Source organism: Sceloporus occidentalis, unplaced genomic scaffold, assembly GCF_023333645.1.
Source record: "Sceloporus occidentalis isolate IW3139 unplaced genomic scaffold, rSceOcc1.0.p SCAF_7, whole genome shotgun sequence".
Classification (NCBI taxonomy): domain Eukaryota; kingdom Metazoa; phylum Chordata; class Lepidosauria; order Squamata; family Phrynosomatidae; genus Sceloporus; species Sceloporus occidentalis.
In genome coordinates, this window is record NW_028316987.1 from 25951543 (window position 1) to 25969892 (window position 18350).

Consider the following 18350-nt stretch of genomic DNA (forward strand, 5'->3'; position numbering starts at 1 on the left):
TGCATCTTCAGTGCAGCCCAAAGCTGGCACATTTGGCTCAAGTTGTACCCCAGGCCCAAGACAGACAAAATTAAAGTTTAGATATAGGATGGATGACACTTGGCTTATGCTGCCTTGGAATGTGGTGGAATCTCCTTTGAAGGTTTTTAAACAGAGGCTAGATAGCTATCTACCAGGAGTGGACTGTGCATTCCTGCATGACTGAGGGTTGGAATGAATGGCCCTTGTGGTCTGTTCCAACTCTAAGATTCTATGATTCTATGAATGAGAGACCTTCAAGACACCCTGTTACTAACAGCCCTGCTCAGGTTCTCCAGGTGCAGGGATCTGGCTATCTTTAATTAATTCATCTATGCTATGGACTTCCTATTTTTCTGCTGCCTTAGACCTTACCTAGCCTTGTATTTTGCAGTATGTCATGTATTCTCATGATATGTCCAAAGACAGGCTTTCACCCAAGAATAACTCAGTACAGGATAGACCTCGAACAGAAAGTGGCAACACATCATTTGTTATGAGCTAGAGCTCTAAACTTCAGCTAGTCATAGAGGATCCTAGACCAGAAGTGGAAATTGAGTCATCCTCCAGATGCTTTTAAACTGCAACTCCCAGGATTTCCAAATATTAGCTATGCTTCCAATGGCTGTTGGGAGCTGTTCAATATAGGAGGACTGCACAATTCCTACCCCAGTCTGTGAAATTTGCCTTTCATAGGCTGTGGGTGATATGCCCATTCTTTCTTATAGTCAGTCCCCTAATTGGAAACGGTCTCAGTTATATTTTGTGCCCAGTGTTGTTCAACATCTTTATAAACATATTGGATGATGAAATAGAGGTCATATTTATTAAATTTGCAGTTGACATCAAATTAGGAGGGTAGCTAATACCCCAAAGGACAAGATCTTAACAGAGTGTGTTAAGCACTTATGTTGAATATGTCTGCTGTGTACTGTATTTATTATAACTGCAATGGCCACTGGCTTGATGCAAATAAAATTTGATATCATTTGATTTGACAAGCTGGTATGTGTCTAGAGGAGAGCAACCAAGATGATGAAAGGTCTGGAAACCAAGACCTATGCAGGGAACAGCTTAAGGAGCTAACGCCCATTACAGACCGCCTGAAAGCGGTGATCTGCCGGCGCCTCCACTTGCTCCACGAGGGAACCGCAGCTTCTGTACCACGCGGCTCCCTCGCGGAACAAAAAGAAGCCGCAAAAAGCGGCTTCTTTTTGCGCCACTGAAATGACGTGGCAAGGCGCCAATGGCGCACTCACCACGTCATTTTCACAGTGCGACATGTGGATGCTAAGCGTCCGCGATGTCAAAATGGCTGCGCCCATCTGTATAGGGTGCCGCCATTTTGTACGCACTCTGCGCGTACTAGGGTTAGGGGCATCTAACCCTAGTACGCACAGAGCGCGTACTTTATGCCTGTGCGGAACAGGCCATAGTATATTTAATTTGGAGAAAACTGAAACGTGACATGATAGCCATTCTGAAATATTTGGAAGATGAAAGAAACTTGTTTTCTGCTGCTGAAAAGACTAAGACACAAACCAATGGATTCAAATTACAAAAAATAATTCCACCTAAATAATAGGAAGAATTTCCTGGCAATAAGCATCGTTCAACAGCGGAGCATAATGCCTCTGAGGGTGGTGGACTGTCTGTCTTTAAACAGTTTGAATGGCCATCTTCAGAGAGTTCTTTAGATATATATTCCTGCAAGACAGGTGGCTGGATTAGATGGCCCATGCAGTTCCTTCTGAATATGATTTTTATTCTGTGATGTATCTGAAACATTGGAGATTATCGCACCCAAAAATCCCACCAGGTGTTACAGTATAACAGGCAAGTGCAACCCATATGCAGCCCAGACCCCAGCCACACTAAAAGCTGCAAGATAAGCATGGCTGGAGTCCAGGCTGCATATAGGTTGCACTTGCCTGGCCATGGCTGTGTGCGATAACACCCATGTTTGACTTTTCAATCCTGTGTCTATCCCAGCAGGATTTCTGGGTGCGATAATCTCCATTAACAGAGGGTCTATGTTTCATGTGGTTTTACTTACCACTAAGAATCAAGCAAGACTTGTACATAAAAAAACAAGGAACTTTACATAGATCTGCAGTCAATTTCTAATACTCTCTTCCTCCTACCCAGTCTCTCGAGTGGTATATCAAGTCACTTCCTGGTTTCTTTAAATTCTGTTTTCCTTCTGTGCCACTAAGTTTTTCTTCCTGTTCTTATCTTAACCTTCCTACTTTTTCCACATATACTGGTACAACTTTCATTTCATAACTTTAACAAAACAAAATATTTTTAAACTTTAAAAATCTATATTTCTTCCTCTAGTAACAGTTTAGGTGATTGAAGTAATTAATTAAATTTAAGTAATTATGTAGTATGGCGTCCCTTCAACAATTCACAGATGAAAAGCAAGGCATGTGGCTAAGCAACATCTGAATGTATTCAAGATGTCAAAATGTAATGAGAAAAATACGAGGAAGAAGCTAGGAGAGGCTCCAGTAATTTGCTTTTGCCTGAGTCCACTGGTAAGGGCAAGATTCCACCTCCCTCCTCTCTGCTCCCTCCTGCCGAATTAATTGAATGCAAACTACTTTTGTGTTTTGAACTCCGTTTAGAGCTACTGAAGTAAGCTAAGGGCAAAATGCAAAAAATGGGGGGAGAAATTGGGACATTCGAAAAGCAATTAAGAACATGGGATGACAGAAAATTAGTCAAGACCTGCCAGATTGGGACAGTTGGAACATATGACATAGGAGATTATCGCACAGGAAATCCACGCTGGGATAGATACGGGTTGTAACTGTCTGGAATGGATCTTATCGTTTGGCTGGGAGCCCAGGCAGGAGGTATCCAACCCAGGCTTCTCTGGCAACTTTTTAAGAACGGGAAAATCCCGTTCTTGAAAGCAGCCAGAAAAGCTCGCAAGTCAGCCTGCCCAAGTTTTAATATATTTTGCAGCAAGTAATGTTGTTCTTTCCCACAGTAGATTAAAACCTATGGCAAGATTAAAACAAGGTTGAGATGTTAGCTGGGCAATCTGTTATTCACTTGGGCCAGAGAGTCTGGACACTCTCTGGCTTCTGGACCAGCTACTGTATTGGTATCTCATGCCTCCTAAACTTGCTTCTTTTTCCTCTGTCCTACTGGTTGTGATGCTACTACATGTTGATTGCTACTCCATAAATGTTTTCCATTCCTCCTCAAGACGTGGCTCTCCTGAGTGACTACCTCAAATGAGTATGGTTCTCTTCTCTTTGAACCTCAGCTTTTTTTCTACCTTTTATTCTGTTGTTCCATTGGCTGTATCCAAAGCTGTTCACCCACATGTAGTTTAGGTAGGTTTTAGCTGACTTGTTATAGTAATATGTCTTGATTTCTGTTCTGCTAGCAGTTCAGTTCACCTCCTGTATCTCTCTGGATAAAGTAAATTGTCCCTCATTGGTAGCAGAGTCGTTGTCCTTTGACCCATCAAACCCTGTGCTGGACTTGAAACCTTGCAAAGGTAGTGAATCTATCTCCAATGATAGCTAGTTAGGTATCAGTCCCTGCTTTCCTGGGTTTGGTCAAAATTCTCTTAACTCTTTTAACAGCTGTTCAACCTTTGCACTGCTGTGGGGTATGCGGGGGAACACGTGTGATGATCTAAGTCCTACTGGTTCTGGAATGTTTCAACTTGTTCTGTAACAAATTATAGTCCATTATTAGAGAATATATTATGTGCTATCTCATAGTGGAGAAAATGGTTCTTTAACTTCGTATGACTGTCTCATATCTAGTATCTGGTAGTGGATCTATCTCCCAGAAGTTGGAATAGTAGTCTACTATTATGAGATAGTCTTTCTCTTCCCATGTGAACAAATCCCACTTTTCCTCATAGCCAATTTGGCAGCCTCATATAGCTATAAAGCAGGGGTAGGCAACCTGCGGCCCGCGGGCCGGATGCGGCCCGGCGAGGCCTTGGGACTGGCCCCAGCCTGGTCCTGCCGCCGATTGCCGCCGGGGCCTTTGGGGGGGCAATTGTCTATAGAAGCCTCAGAAACATGCGTTTATATTAACATTTTTTTTAAAATCAGCAAATTTTTTCATGTGTCCTCCATTTTTTTTTAAAAAGTGTCTTCCATTTGAAAATTTTGTCCTACATTTGTCCTGGTTTATTTATATATTTAATTTTTTAAAAAATATATTTAATTATTTATTTTTTGGGTTCGGCCCCCCAGTTGTCTGAGGGACAGCAACCCGGCCCCCAGCTCAAAAAGATTGCCTACCCCTGCTATAAAGTCTCTTTTTATTATCTTTCTTCATATATATCACAGATTTCACATTGTCCAATGTATGATTTCAAGTGGGCATTCATGCCAAGCCAGTATACACATTCTCTTGCTCTTCAGAGACAGCTCTAAATTCCCATGTGTGAGGAGTGCATGCTTTTGATTATGTCTAAGCTCATTGTTGCAAGAATGACAGCTCTATTGACTATAAAAAGAATTCCATCTTCTACATTGAGCTCCTATCTCAGTGAAAAATAGCATACTGCTTCCACTGGTAGTCCAGCTTTACTTCTGGCTAATCTCCAAGGTTAATATGTTTAACTACCTGTAGACTCCTGTTCTGAGCTGTACTTTCCTTTATTGCTGGTAAACAGGGCAGGAAATTGGTAGGTACTGCAACATATTTACTGATTCCTTGTCTTTCTGTACTGAGGCATCTTCACTGGGTGTTGTGAGACAAGGTCTGCTTAAAGCATGTGCCAATACAAAATCTTTATCTTGGTGTTACTAGATATGGACATCACGGTTCTGTTGTTGCATCAACGTACAATGAAGCCTCTTTAGGGCATTTAGTAACAGCTTCACATAATGTTTTCCAGTGGCTAATGGTCTGATTGGACATATACAGTCTGATCAAATGAGAGTTGATGGAACTGTTTCATTCCAAACCATACAGCCAATGGTTCTTTTTCAATTTGAGCATAATCTCTTTCATTTTCTGAAAGTATTCTAATTTAAAATACAATGAGCTGCTGTTTTTGTAGCAGGGCAGCTCCTAGCCCTGTTTCAGATGCATCACATTATAATATTAGCTGTTTACTCAGACTGTAATGCTTCAGTACATGACTATTTGCTATTGTTGACTTAATTTTCTCAAATGCCTGCTGGTGACTTTTTGACCATTTCCATTCAGCATCTTTGTACTGTATGTCAGATGTCTATGTGACTCACATTCACCTGCTAGCCCACTGCAGAATTAGCCAAGCGGTTAGACATTCAGAAAAAAATTGTACACCCTTAGCATCAGCAAGGCTTAGCATGATGTGAATTACTTCTACTTTTCCTGGATCCATCTTCAGGACCACTGCAGTCAACAGATGATCAGCCTCTCAAAAAATCATGCTCATCTTTTTCAGTTATCTCCTTCTCTCATGTAAATACTACTATGTGAACACCTATGATTTTCAGGCCTGGAATATTCTCTAGCACCAGATAAATTTATGGGACAGGACTGATGCTCACATGTATTTGTAGCCAGCAATACCTGTCAAAAGGGATTGCAACAGTAGTCAGATAGCTTGACTCTGTTGTATGTGACAGAATCCATTAGTTACATCAAACATGGACACAACCTTAGCTCATGATAGCTCATTCAGTGTTTGCTATAGGGTAATGACTGTACTCTGTTAACAGTTTAGCATCAGTACAGGTACCTAACTTTGAGGGTATGCGTATGATAACCAGACTTGATGCATGCTGTACTAATATCTACAAGAGCAATTATGTCTTTGACTTGTAAACTGGGCAGCTCCTGCTTCAGCAGTTCTGCCAGTGCTATAAGTACCCTTCATTTCAAATCAACCCAAACAGTTCCCTGACAGTTATTATTCCATGAAAAACATTCCCAAATTCTTTCAGCATTTTCTACATTGTCTGTGCAGTTGATTGGCTCAGCTCAGTTGTCTGTACTACACGTAATATACTCTGATGTTGTACTTGGATTAATCCCATAGCTTGCATTGCTTTACTCCTTAGCAATGATCTAAATTCATCACCATTCACAATAACTAATTCTAAGTGATATAGTTTATTGTTCTTTGGATTGCAAATCTTAAATCTGCACTTGCCAACAGACATCAGTGTATTCCCATTGTATATAATAAGCATCTGGCAACATTGTTAATTGTCTTTCTTCTTCCTGACTGCTGTCTTTCTGCTTAGTTCCACATACATTGATACAGACAAACCTAACTCTACAACAACTCTAGAAGTTAACTCTGTACCTATATCTATGCAGTTAATGTAATTGCAGGACCTAAAAATTTTACTACTTATTCCTTCCTTCCTTCCCCCCCCCCCCCCCCCACATATGGAGGAAAATCAGGCTGACCTTCATCTTCCTGCCTCCAGCCCAAAAGCACAATGAGGACAGAGCTCTATGTGATTTGGGTATTTTATTTTCCAGGCATATAAATCACACAAACAACTTAAATAGTCAGGTCAGGCTTCCCATTGCAGAATGCAGCCCTCCAACATGACAGTGCAGCCAGTGGTGAAACTGCAGTGGAGGAACAGGGACAATGCACTCATTCCCCCTCTTGTCCTGACACAATACTATTCCAGGTAATGAAGTATCATCGAGGGTTCATTCAACTGCTCATCTTCCAACATCAAATGTAGGCATTTGTTCTAAAAGTTGTTGTTGTTGTTGTTGTTGTTGTTGTTGTTGTTGTTGTGTGCCTTCAAGTAATTTCTGACTTATGGTGACCCTAAGGCCCTATCATGGGTGTTGTGTTTTTTTTGTTTTTGTCTTTTGCAAGTTTCTACAAAGGAGGTTTGCCATTGTTATCCTCTGAGGCTGAGAGTATGTTATTTGCCCAAGGTCACTCAATGGGTTTACATGGCCAAGCCAGTATTCAAACCCTGGTCTCTAGAGTCCAATGCTCAAACCACTATACCACTCTCTTCAAAATACTTCACCTAATAAAACAAAAAATCCAAAGTTGTTTTTTTTAAATGGGAGCCCAGCCCCCCTCCCCCCTTGTCTTCTGTCTACCTAAAAGAGTTTACAGCATTGGCATGGGGAGATGAAGGAGGGCTAGAAGAAGACAGACTATCAGTGTTGGATTGCAGTAGTGTCAGCAGTAAACAGTGCAATAAAGATTGGCCTGAGAAATAATGCAATTCTACTGTACCTGTGTATTCTTGCATACAACAGGCAAAGTAAACTGCTGCTTCCAGAATCACTTACTGAGCATGTGTTAAAAGCAAAACAGAAAGAAAAGGGTAAAAATTATCCTACCTCACCAGCTATACTGACATATTGAAAAAGCATAAATCTGTAAGTGTTGCCATACAAAGATGAACCTCACATTCTAGAAAGTAAGGTGGAAGCTGTACTCAGAGAAATTGGGAAGAATAAATCACCAGGAGCAGACAGTATCCCAGTTGAACTGTTGTAGTCCATACTGTCCACTAGTTAACTCTAGTGTTAACTAAAATAGGCCAACAAATATGGAAAACACAACAGTAGCCAAAAAATTGGAAACAATCAATATATATTCCCATCCACAAAAAGGAGACACAAAAGACTGCAGTAACTATAGGACCATAGTACTAACTTTCCATGCAAGCAAAATTATGCTCAAAATTCCCCATTCATATATGAAGCAAGAGATCCCAAAGGTGCAGGAAACAGTTCAGGAAATGAAGAAGCACTAGGGACCACACTGCAAACTTATATGGCTAATGAATCTCACCAAGGAATTCCAGAAGAAAATCAGCATGTGCTTTATTAGATTGCTATTAAAGAAATAGGAGTACCTCTACATTTTATAGCCCTGATAAGAAATATGTACTTAGGACAAGAACCTACTGTTAGAACAATATATGGAGAAACAGAATGGTTCCCAGTTGGCAAAGGGATCAATCAAGGATGGATTTTATCTCCCTACTAGTTCAACTTATATAGAGAAAATATCATATGCAGAGCAGGCTTAGACTCAGATGAAGGCGTGAAGCTAGGAAGAGGGAACATCAACAATCTAAGATATACAGACAACACTATACTAATAGTGGAAAACATCATAGACTTGGAACAATTACTAAGGATAATTAAAGAAGAAAGTGCAAAGGCAGGGTTGCTGCTGAACATAGAGAAAACAAAAATAATGACAACACAGGATCTGCATAAATTCAACTTAGATAATGAGGAAATCAAAATAGTTAAAGATTTCTCATATCTTGGATCAAACATTGATTAGAACAAAGACTGCAGTCAACAAATAAGAAGATGACTAGGAGTGGCAAGGGCAGCTATGAAACAACTAGACAAGATCCCAAAGAGTAAAGATATACAACTGAGCAATAAATTTAGACTCATTCAAGCCATGTACGGATGTGACAGCTAGACGGTGAAAAAGCGGATAGAAAGAAAATGTCAAAATGTGGTGCGGAAGAAGAGTGGTGAGGATACCGTGGACAGCCAAAGAGAAACAAATGGGTCCCAGAACAGCTCAAGCCTGAACTCTCCCTAGAAGCTAGGAAAGCATGATTCATTAGAAAAGACAATAATGCCAGGAAAGGTAGAAGGCGGTAGAAAGAGAGGAAAACCAGATTCTAGATGGGTAGGCTCAATCAGAGATCCCAGGCCTGAACCTGCAGGACATAAGTAGAGTGGTAGACAATAGAGGTTTTTGGACAGGGTTGCCATGAGTCAAGGTCATCTAGAAGGCAGTTAACAACAACAAACAGGTGTAAATGTTTCCCAGCAACTGGATGTTTGTAGTACCATCAACAGTGCTTTGTGAATATCACTATGGGGTGAAATTGACAGCCAAAGGGCTGCATGGGGCCCGTTCTTGTCGGGATCATGGCAGCTGCATGTGCCTAGCCCCAATTTGGACTGCTGCCATAGTCCCCAACCAGCTGCCAAAAAGGAGCAGACTTATCAGCTCCTTTTCAGGCTGGTTTTGGGCCGGCTCTTTGGAAAAAAGGCACGCCCTGGGCAGCTTCCAGCGCATTTGGAGCATGCATCATGTGCACACCCTGACCACAACACGGCCCAATGGCAGCCCTTCTGGGCTGCCTGTTTGAGACCTAACCTACTTGTATTTAAGCTTTAACTTTATTCAGTGCTACTAGTATTTCACTTTCCTCTGCTAATAATTCCCTATCCATCCATAAACACATAGAATTCCCAAACTTCAGTTGCATTGAGCCATGGCAGTTAAAGTGGTGTCAAAGTGGATTATTTCTGCAGTGTGGATGCAGCCAAAGTCATTCTGGCTTCCAGGGAAAGTTTGGTAAGTTTATTGCACATAATTTTCAGACCCATCTGGGCACAGGCTGGGATTGGCATGGAACGGACAAGAGTGGTAACACCTGTTCTTGCTCTTTCCATGCCAATCCCAGCCTGTGCCCAGATTGGTCTGGAAATTATGTGCGATAAATTTATGGGATTGATCTATTGTAGGGTCCTTTTTTTTTTTGGTCTTTTTGGCCATCCGCGGTATCCTCAGCACTCTTCCAGCACCACATCTCAGATCAGCTTATTTTCTTTATATCAGTTTTCTTTACTGTTGTCAGGGCCCCCTTTGTCAGGTTCCCTCTAGCATGGATTTATTATTTCATGTTGAGCTTGTTATTAGTTAGTAGTAGTTTCAGTTTTAAAACTTGCATTGATATTATGAACAGTTGTTGAGCCTGATGGTGGGAAAGAGACTGAGGGGTGCGGGCATGAACAGGGTTATAGGATTTTAAGTAAATATTTGAGCAAGTTCTGACAAAATAAATGGCTTTCTGTTCTGAACTGCTGCAATAAACTCTTTCTGATGCATCCAAGATTTATTGAGTTAGCTAGAGAAAAGGCATCACAACTGTCCAGCTCTCACATTCATACATAGTGATGGGGAATACAATGGCTTTGATGATCCTAACATTAGTATTCAGTTTTATGTCTTTGCACCTTAGGATTTGTCTAGTTCTTTCATAGCTGCCCTTCCTAATCCCTAATCTTTTCCTGATTTCTTGACTGCAGTCTCCACTCTGATCAATATTTGATCCAAGCTATGGGAATTCTTCAACAATTTCTATTTTGTCGTTGTCCAGGATGAATTCACCCTTGCCTGACTCCTTTATCAAACTGGGAACCATTTTATATCTTTATATTCAGTTCTGATTGCAGCCGCTTGTCTTGAGTACAGGTGACACATCAAGACAATCAGATGAAAGAGCACACCCATTCCTCTAAAAGCAAGTCATAGATTTTCATGCAGCTAAATGCTTTGCTGTCATCAGCAAAGTACATGCTGATTTTCTTCTGAAATTCCCTTGTGTGCTCCATTATCTATTGTATGTTTGCAATGTGATTCCCTAGTACCTCTTCCTTACCTGAAATCTGCTTGGACCTCTGAGCTCTCTTGCTACATATATGGTACAAATCTATGCTGCACAATTTTGAATATTGTTTTGCTTGCATGAAAAAATAGTGCAATGATCCTGTAATTACTGCAATCTTTTGTGTCTCCTTTTATATATATATAGGGATGTATATTGATCACTTCCAATCTGTGGGCCAGTGTTTTATTTTCTATATTTGTTGGCATAGTTTAGCTAGAACTGAACTTGATTCTGTGAAGTTGAAGGCTTTCATGGCTGGCATTCATAGTTTTTTGTGGGTTTTTTGGGCTATGTGGCCATGTTCTAGAAGATTTTCTTCCTGGCATTTCACCAGCAACTGTGGCTGGCATCTTCAGAGAAAAAAGATGCCAGCCACAGATGCTGGTGAAATGTCAGGGGAAAAAAATCTTCTAGAACATGGCCACATAGCCCAAAAAACCCACAAAAAACTATGAACTTGATTCTGTCTCTGTGGATTGTAATAGTTCTATTGGTATGTAAGCTGTTCCTGGTGATTTATTCTTCCCAGTTGCTTGGGGTGACATTTATGTCACACTATAACTATCAGTTACTTTGCCACAGATGGGTCCTCTTCATACATATCATCTCCCATGTTCAGCCAGCCATAATGTACTCTCTGTGACTGTTCACCCATGAGTACATGGGCGATGTCTCCAGGAAGTATTCTACATTCTTCCCAATTGCTTTGAGTGTTGCTATCATTTTACTTTCCAAAATTTAGGATTCATCTTCATAAGTTTTTTCTTCCCATTTGGGATTCATCACTTCATCTTTTTTTATATAATACAGTGCGCCTGCGCCATACGCGGGTGCACTATAAGTGGTTTCCTGCTTACGCAGAAGCCACGCAACAATATAAACAATGGTGCGTGCACCTGCGCGGGCGCACCATGCCGCCACATGTACGCACCCCATTGTTTCCTATGGGGCATGAGCATACATGGATTTTCCCTTACGCAGGGGGGAGGGGTCCAGAACAGATCCCCCACATAAGGAGAGGGCCCACTGTACTTCTGTGTATTTTTTTCCCTTGTGTTTTTAATTTCATTGTGGTCATGTATGATTTTATTCCAAGTATAGAGCATCTCTGCCCTAGTACATGAACATTTACAGTATGCCACACTATAACTAACAGTTTTTGAGATGTTACTTTGCCACAAATGTGTCCTCTTCGTACAGTTTTATGACTTTTGGTGTTGTTTGTATTACTTTATTTGCAAACCACCTCAATTTGGGGGGGGGGGTGTTTTGGGGGGGTTGGACAGCAGGTTCAGAATCATAAATAAATATTAAGCAGTTTGCCATCCTCCATAATCTTGCAATCTACCATTAACAGTCCAAAACTACTAGTTAACTTTCCTCAGTTCTAATGTAATTTCTTTTTTTCTCTTTCCTCAACAATAAAATCATGCCTTTCAGAATGGGCAGCTCTTCCCCTGCCAGCATTATGAAAAGTGCTTAGCCCACTTTAACTTGTTCCTTCCCAAAATTGTATTTTGAGGAATTTCCATACAGAGTTTTTAGAAATTTATTTCTTTGCTTTCAGCATTTTAAAACAACTATCAGTTCCAACATTATGTATCATTGTATAATTGTGGGGAGACATGTTCTTTGATGGCTATGTGATAGCTATTCAACCCTATTTGAGTTTTTCATTTTACAACAGAAAAGCTGCTTCCATGTGATTGTTCCTGGTAGACAGAATGGCTCTTTGTGACGCAACAAGTCAAAAATGTGCTGTTCTTTGACGCAGATTTCACTGAAGGGGTGGGACAGAAGAACAGCTTTCACAGGAAATAGGAAAACAATTTTGTTCATACAATAGCAATGCAATCTCTTCAAGCAAAGTACTGCTACAAGAACTATAGCGATTATAAAATGCTGTGTAATTTGTTTTAGTATACACATACAGAAGAAGTTCAAACACAGACAATAGGTACAGTGTTCAGCCTCCCTGAAACTTTGGACATATCTAATTAGACGTTTTACATTACTGAACTAATCAGTTTAGTGGCAATATAACAGAACTTTCTAAATATAAAAGGGTGTTCTCTGAAACGAGGAAACTCCATCAGTTCATTGAGATTTCAGACTCAGTTGACATGCTGTTCAGCATGACATCACCCTTCCAGTCTCACACACTGCAGTCCTGCTGGATTACTACTCAAGCTGGGTGGAGATGACAGGAACTGTAACCAAACACATTTGGAGGGCACCTGGTTAAGGAAGCCTGCTTTAGAGCTACTAAGACTGTACACAAATTGCATATCTCATACAACACTGAAGATACTTATCAGCACTAGGAGCTAAAACTGGCAAGATATATATAGATGGAGAAAAGATTGCTAAGCAAAAATGGCAAAGGAGGAGAAAAGACTGTTAACTGCAGAAGCAACTTTCTATTTTCATGTTCAAGTGACAAAAAGTTGGTCTAGCCCTGACTGGGGAAAGGCATTTTGACTTCTGAGATGCAGACGATAAAGAGGGTACAACCTGTGTTAGATGGGTTATACTACCCAGGAAGATCAACTGTGCCTGGAAGTTTCACATGATCCAGAATGTTAAGTGCAAAGGGTTAGCCATATGTTTTAACCACAGTGAACATATTTAATCTGTACTTAAAAATCTTCATTGGCTTCTAACTCATTTCTAACCATACTTCATATTATTATATATATTAGTTTCCCAGCTTTTCTTGTGTTTGAATGTATCTATTTCCCTGTCATCTTCTGGCCTGAGAGGGAGTGATCAGGCAGACCCAGCTCCACCAGGGATAGCCTGAAGGAAGAGGCTCCTACCTCCTTAACTGTCATCTTCCGGCCTCCAATTCCCCTCCAGCTATGCTCTGACTGTGTGGGGGAGAGGCTTGCATACCCTAATGAAGTTGTGAGCTATGCTGACGGTGGTATAATAGCCACTGGTAGGGCCTCCCATGCCAGACAGGTCACAACCGAAGGGTCTGACCAAGAGCACCAAAGGGCAGGATGGGCTCTCTAGCCTTATGGCAACCAACCTAGGAGAAGGAAAACTCTAATCCCAAACCTGGGCAGATGGTGCTCATCTAACCCTGTAAGGTCAACCATCTAAGAGAAGGACACTCTAATCAAACCTACAACCCGAGGACCTCGCTACCACCGTCCATGCTTGTCAAGGCCTCAGCAGATGAACCTCTGGTTTAAAGGGTGAGGCCAGTTCTGTGCATGCTGTGCTCCACCAGAAAAATCCATTGCACAGGCTCGAAGGATACAGCCAATGTCATCAACACGCTTGTAGAAAGCACGAATGAATCCTTCCTAAATCTTCATTCGCGAAGTAAAGCCAAGAAAGAAGAAAAGAAGAATCATATTATGAGCTTTAATAAACAGAGCACCTCTTGACAGTTGCCAACATTTAATTGCCAAACAACAAAACTTGGCCTCGAAGTAGGGCTGTATGCAAGCTTTAACATCAGTCTGCAAGTGGCCCATGCTGGACAAAATTAGCCTTATAGATATGGATAGAAAATGCTGTCTAAATCTTTCTTACCTGCCTGGGAACGTTCTGTTAAAAGAGGCTAAGGGCTAAAACAGACAGGCAAAAAATGCTGACTTTGTGGTGTTGTGGGGGGCGGTATACGCACGGTGCATGCTCAGATCCCACCCCCAAGCTGGCGTCATGCCGCCTCACTGACCACACAGTGAGCGGTGTCACAGCATTTCTGTGGTGCACCATTTACACATGCCGCTCCTCAAAAATGCTGAAAAGCCTCGGCCATAGTGGAAAGGGCACCTTTTCTTCTGCCTCAAAAAGGACTGGCATTTTGCCGCTTCTTTTTGGGCCAGAAAAACGCCAGATCAGGGCCACCGCATGCAGTTGCCATGGCCACGATCCAACACTTTATGGTCATGTTTCAGCCCATAGTTATGTATCTCTGAGAAAGCAAGAATATGACCGAGGCACTTCTGTGAAATGGCTCCAATATGAAATGTATTATATTAGATTAGCAGATTTTTATGAGGATACTAATGATGGAACCCCAGCCAAGGTGAACCAAAATCAACATTCAATCCACAGACTAACAATCCTAACATTAAGGTCTTTCAGGAACTGGTGTTGCAGGTCATCCAGGAATTGGATGGTCACCCCCCTCGGACATGGCATAAACTGACAAGGATTGAAAAAGAAGCTTTAAAGTCCTTAAAAACAGGGATGATATTGTTATCAAATAACAGATAAGGGAGGGGCAGTAGTAATTATGGACACAGGAGACTATATAACTGAGGCACATAGACAGCTAAACAACAAAACACATTATAAACTTTGTGAAGCTAATCCCACAGCTATGGTCAAAAGGAGATTCTGACCATTGTAAATGGGGCTTTACTTTCAGGATATGTATCTAAATCTACCCATAAATATTTACTAGAATCAGATAAAAGGGTACCACAATTTTATCTTCTCCCCAAAATACACTAAGGGACTAATCCAGTGACTGGATGTCCTGTTGTTTCTGGGAGTGGATCTATTTTTGATCCCCTATCATGCTACATTGATTCTTTTTTTAAAACCAATGATCCCAAAAACAGAATCATACATTAAGGACATTATGGATTTTTTAAATTTTGTTGACAATATCATATTGGATCCATCTTCCAGCATACTGGTAACCATAGATGTTAAATCCCTATATACCAACATATCACAGGATGAAGCTATTCAAATAATGCAAGAAAGATTAGACAGTAAGAAAAATCCCCTAGACCAGTGATGTCCAAACTCTGCCCCCCCCCCCAGGTGTTTTGCACTTCAGCTCCCAGAAACCTCAGCCACCTTGGCCAATGGCCTGCTGGGAGCTGAATTCCAAAACACCTGGAGGGCCAGAGTTTGGACATCACTGCCCTAGACCCACTGACTGATTTCCTTATCATTTTGATCAGGGTGGTACTCACTAAGAATTATTTTAAGTTCATGAGAAAATATTATTGGTAGATATCTGGAACAGCTATGGGATGTAAATTTGCCCCTGAATTGGCTATATGGATTGGTTTGAACAAACATATATTTTACATTCGCACAATTCGTATAGGGGACATATCACTATCTTCAAAAGATTTTTGAATGACTTTTTAATATATAGAATGGTAGTGATAATGAATTATTAGACTTCAGAAGATATCTTAACTCTATTCATACTAGCATTAAATTTGATATGACATTTCTTGGATGTAACTATCATGAAAGAATGTGAACATTTATTCACTGATACCTATAGAAAACCTAAAGATGTAAATTCTTTTCTTACTTATGACCACAGTCATTCCATTAGTCTTAAAAGGAACCTCCCTTACTCTCAAATGTTGAGAATCAGACATAATTGCAGTTCTTTATTCTTTTTTTTAAACAGGCTCATAAGCTAAAATCAGATTTTTTTTTATTTTTGCATAAAGGATAGCCTCTTAAAGTCATAAAACAAGCAATGTATAAAGCTGCTAATACAAAAAGGAGTGTCTTTTTGAGAAACAAAAATAAGATTTGTAGGGGTGTTAGAACGATAATTGCATTAACCCATGAGTCAGATAACTCAAGATAGGAAGCTCATAATGAAATACTGGTGTTTGGTTTTTTTTAAAAGATATCGTGAGATGTAGAGAAGCACCCATAATTACCAGCAAAAGAGCATCAAACCTGAGAGATATGTTGGTATATAGCAAGCTAAAACAGCCAATGGGATCAATCAATTTAATAACAGGGACCAGCAAGCCTATAGGACAATTCATTTGTGGAAATTGCACTGTATCATTTAGAGTACCATCTAAAAAGTTTACTTACCTGTAACTCAAGTGGAGTAAGTATTGTTATACAATACCTGTGTAGTTTACTGTACGTTGGCATGACCACCAGAAAAATTAAAACCAGAATTGGTGAGCATAAAAGCTCTATCAAAAACAGGAGAATGCATGCACCATTAGTTAAACACATCTTGGAATTCCAAAATAATATTAAAGATTTCAAATTTTGGTGCATGAAATAAATTACTGTCTTATATTCAGTAAGGTATAGAACACTGAGTAGGAGGAAAACTTATTGGATACATCAGTTGTGCAGTTTAACCCCCTCAGGCTTCAATGATAAAATAGATTGGATTGACAGCTATGTAGTGGCACTGTATATCTAATAACTGTACAGCTATGATCTTTAGGAACAGTTTACTTTGTGTGTGTGCACAGTCCTTAGAAATATTGGGGGGGGGGAATTAATGTCTCGTTCTTATGAATTGTTTGTTATACTTCCATGTGTTTGTTGCCATTGTTGTGATATAAAATTTATTATGGTATTATATTTGTTCTGTGTGGATATGAAAAAAAGCTATATTTGTTACATTCTTTAAAAAAAGAATCCTTAGATGTCAAGTAGGTTTATTCCAAATAAGGTCTTGTCAGAATCAGTGTTATCAAGTTTGGATTTAATAAAATTTTGGGTACATGCGGTCTGTAGTATGACCCCTGACTGACCCCATAGAGGACCCGCCATTAACCCAAAGACGAGGAGACCACGTAGGCATCTCGCCTTGCAAAGGCAGAGTTCCTAGAAAAAGATAGAATTGGAAAATTCCTCAGGAAGTTTGGGAGTCGCCAAACCAGAATCGCCACTGCTTGCCCAAGTAAGACAATAGACTTGGCTTCACACCTGATGAGCCAGTGTTCAGCTTAACGACTCAGTAATCAAGTTGGATGCCCCTCCGAATTGTGTCCGGACCTAAATGCATTGTACAACACATTACTTGATCTTGGCTTAACAAAGCCCAAGCAATCAACACCTTTGTCTAGCAAGTCCCCCTAGCCTCCAGCTACGTTTCGCACTATAAGAACCCTGGGTTTTCAGACCTTCATTGTGCTATCACCAGGTTGCAAACTGGTCCACGCCAGTTTGAACTCTGCTCTTAGCTCCCACGGCCCTCTTCCCCCGCTCTTGCGGCCGTGATCCACTGTCCATCCAAGCTCCATCAGACTTCCCAGAGAAGATGCCTAAGGTAGTATTCCCTAGTGGTGCCTCTCTTTCTCAAACCTATCTCCCTAACTCACCCATCCCCTGCTGTAGCACTGAATGTGTGTGTGTGTGTGTGTGCTCCCCTTTTGCTGTGTGGTGTTCCCTGAGCTTCAATAAACATTACCCTTTTAATTGGACCTAGTTGGTATCAGCGTCTCTTTCTCTTGGGGCTTACTGGCAACCTCTGGTATACACTGTTGGGACCCGATTCCAGCATGTGGTGTTGTTAGGGCCACCTCTCGGCAATATTTGAGCTAATTAAAAATTCCCCTGATTAGATCCTTCCTAACATCAGGACCTTTTGACTTAGCTAATGCCTCTGCAATAGCAGGTATTACAGTGATCCATTTAAGTCCTTATATCAAGCAAGCACTAGACTGTAAAACACAGGAGAAAAGTTGGTGATTTTTTTTTGTACTTTGATTATTCTATACATTGTTTTGTGATTTTAGTGGTAAGCTATGTATTGTTTACTATAGTATATTCTTAATCTTCTATGCCTATTGTGATAATTAATTGACTATGGGGGAGTTATATGCTTATAATTTTTTGTGGACATGACATTTATGTAGACACTGCAGCCACTGATGAAGACTTTATGTTGAAACGCATTTGGCTGGTGATTATACAGAACATTCTCCTTAAAAACTGTATTTGAGTGCAACCACAGAACAGTCAAGTCTCTGGATAAAGGCTTGGTTCTTCAAGGACTTTTATAATTACAGCTACTGATTATCGTTTCTTGAAGATCATAGGACCTCAGTCCTTTGTATTCAATTTTATGGATGTTGCAATTTTTATGCTACTTGATTTTGTTTTGTGATATTTAAATAGCAGATAAATACTTTGGATATCAGCCATACAGATTGTGTTAGTTTTGCA